The sequence below is a fragment of the Papaver somniferum genome, chromosome 4, assembly GCF_003573695.1.
Source record: "Papaver somniferum cultivar HN1 chromosome 4, ASM357369v1, whole genome shotgun sequence".
NCBI classification, from domain to species: Eukaryota; Viridiplantae; Streptophyta; class Magnoliopsida; order Ranunculales; family Papaveraceae; genus Papaver; species Papaver somniferum.
Window position 1 is genome coordinate 92,487,825 of NC_039361.1, and position 2,997 is coordinate 92,490,821.

Here is a 2,997-nt window from a genome sequence, read left to right on the forward strand (position 1 = left end):
ATGCGCACCATGCTCCTCTGCGCCACCATCCTGAACAGCAGCGTCTTCGTTATCAGCAACCCCGAGAACATCCCAATCATCATTGGGGGAAAGTAGAGAGAAGTCCTCAAGAAAATCGAGGGCATCGTCGAAGAACTCCCCTGTGGAATACATCCGGTCAAAAGAAAACTCTTGAGAAAGGGTGGGGAGAGTATCCGCGGCATCACCAGCAGGGACAGAAATATCACCATTAACACCGCCATCAGCTACCACGGCGTTGTTTCTCCCTTCATCACCATCATGACCCGCACAGACCTCTTCTTCGACATTGAGAGGGGAAGTATCAGTAAGTTCCTCCCCATCTGTAATCTCCTCATCCTCAGCAAACTCTTCGTTCACCGGACTGGTAACTTCTTCATGAGCCTCAGCCTCACCCATCACAATGGTAGAAGACTGCTTCGGCTTAATCTTTTTCTTCTTCGACACCTGAACCAACACCACAAAAAGAGTTATTTTTCCCCGAACAGTTGAATTTCTAAAGAAGGAAAAGCGCAGCTAGAATCCGCATACCTGGGCAGTCGAGGCACTCCTCGGTGGAAGTATAGCACCATAACCTTCCTCCTCGTCTCCCTCAACGACGTCAAGGGCATAAGGAAAATTCATACCTGAGAAGTTTAAACGCCAGAGACAGAAATCTCCATAACGAGCAGGAGGAGATTCACGTGGCCTGCTAATCTCAGTAGGACGCCAACCGCGTGGACCGGGAATCCAACCGTACGCCCAAGGACCAACAACTTCGATAACGGTAGCGTGCCACTCGTAGTCATGGTCGCGCTTGATCCTCTCGCGTGCCGGAAAAAGTTTCCGCTGACTAGACCCCTCCGTGCCTGGAACATACTTCAGCTTGGCATCGCTGACCTCATTTAACAGACGAATTTCGCCCCGAGGAGCAGCGAGATTCCGAAGGCTAACACTCCACGGCTTACGGTTCCTACTATTGACGTAATCACCGAAGGAGTTATTGAAATTCTCAGGAGTATACCATTCCTTCTCCGCGGGATTGGGCACGTAAAAAGTCATTGTCGTCTCCCCCTTACTCCGCAGATAGCACTCCCTCAGTGCACGGAGATAATTCCCCGATAGTTGCGATACAGAACGGCTGTGAGTATTGGTGGAAGAGCCTTCACGACTAGCAAGCACATCATAGTAGAAGGAATCACCTGACTTGTACAACGGCAGCATAAGACCAGCTTCGAACGCTCCAACCGTAGTCAACAAATGAAATTCATCGAACTCATACCTTGAGATAAGCTCATAAGTAATATCATCCTCAGGGGCATAGAAACGAACCTCGAAGGCTTGAAGCTCATGCTTTTCCTTGAATATTTCGAGATCAATATGCTTGAACGTTACTTTTTTCTTGCTGACCGAAACGCTACGTATCAATGGGGCAGCCTCATCCTCCTCGGCGGACCGGATGAACCAATGAAAGCCTCGGAAGCCTTTCTCTTCAAAGAAGGATTTTTTGAAGACTCAGCCCTCTGAACACCACCTTTGGTATTCTTCCCTTTAAAAGAACTTATAGGAGGGGGCGGCAGATGACGCTCGGGCTCTACAGAACGTAGAGGAGGAACATCAAAAGCGACAGCACGAGTCGGTGGCTGCGTACTCCTAACATCATCACGAGGACGAGACACCGCGCGATCGACAACTTTTCGAGACCCAGAAGGATTTGTCGAAGGAACCTCTTCCTTAGAAGATGAGGCCTTCACCCCAGAAGAAACTCGATTTCTACGAACATCATCTTGAGACTCTCTACGCGAAGGAGATCTCGATAGACCAAGGGACAACAGTAGCAGAAAATTTACAAATCAACATAGCGTAAAACAGTGGGAACAAAGAAAAGAAAAAACTTACCAGCAAAAACAGCAGCAGAAAGAACAAATCAGAAATAAAGAGGAGGCAAGTGTGATTAATGCTAAGGCGGAGAGAATTTAAGGACTGAAGAATGAAGACTGACAGAGAATTTAAGGGCTGAAGAACAAGGAATGAAGACGGAGAGAATGAAATTAATTTTTCTCTCTTCCTTAATATACTCGAAAGAAAGAGGAGGAAGTTAAGAGAGGAATGGGAAACGTGCCCATTAAATGAGCAATTAATGCACGAATAAAGAAACATGCCCAAGTATCTAGGAGAAGTTATTAGGAGAGAGGAAGAATATGTAACGACTATTTTCTTCAATGCTCCCGCTAAACACTCAAGCCCGAAGAAAAGGGGAAAATTATGTGCACATATTTCATCATCAAACACGTGTATATAGGAACATACGTGGAGAGCATGCGGACAAAGTCATCAAAGCATGATGACATGTGCCCACAGCCAAGATGCCCATCCCGCCGACGTTGGATCTTTGCCCGAACAAATCTAAGGGCAGAAGTTAAAGGATGTTCCGGTAACACGCTGTACTGCGGAGCACCAAATAACTCCCAAAGAGTTACTTTATCTCATCCCCAAAAGAAGCCAAGATCAACGATGGAGAGAAGATGTACTGACATGGACGCGACAGAGGCAGAAAACACTTGCCTGACACGAGCAGACGCCTCAACTACCCGCATTAAACACTCTAAGCAGCATACGTGTCGATCAACTCTTGGAACGAACGAGGATGACTCTGCGTGATGAAGTTACGAACGAAGACCCCTGCGTGATGGACATAAAACACAAGAAGATAAGGTTCCAACGGCCTTCAGAGATGGGTCCCACACTTTAACCCTATAAATACCCCCTCTCCACCAAGAGTAAAGGGATCGGGAAAACTGGGGAAGAAGGAGAGAGAGAAAAGATTGTAAGTGTAAGTTAGTCCTTTACAATAGACAGACCTATGTAAACTACAAAGTCACTCGACTATCTTTGTAATCATCAAGTACATAGTGAAACAACAACCCCGTGGATGTAGGCCTTAGTGCTGAACCACGTAAATCCCGGTCTCATTTACACTTCAGCACTTTATTTTTGTCT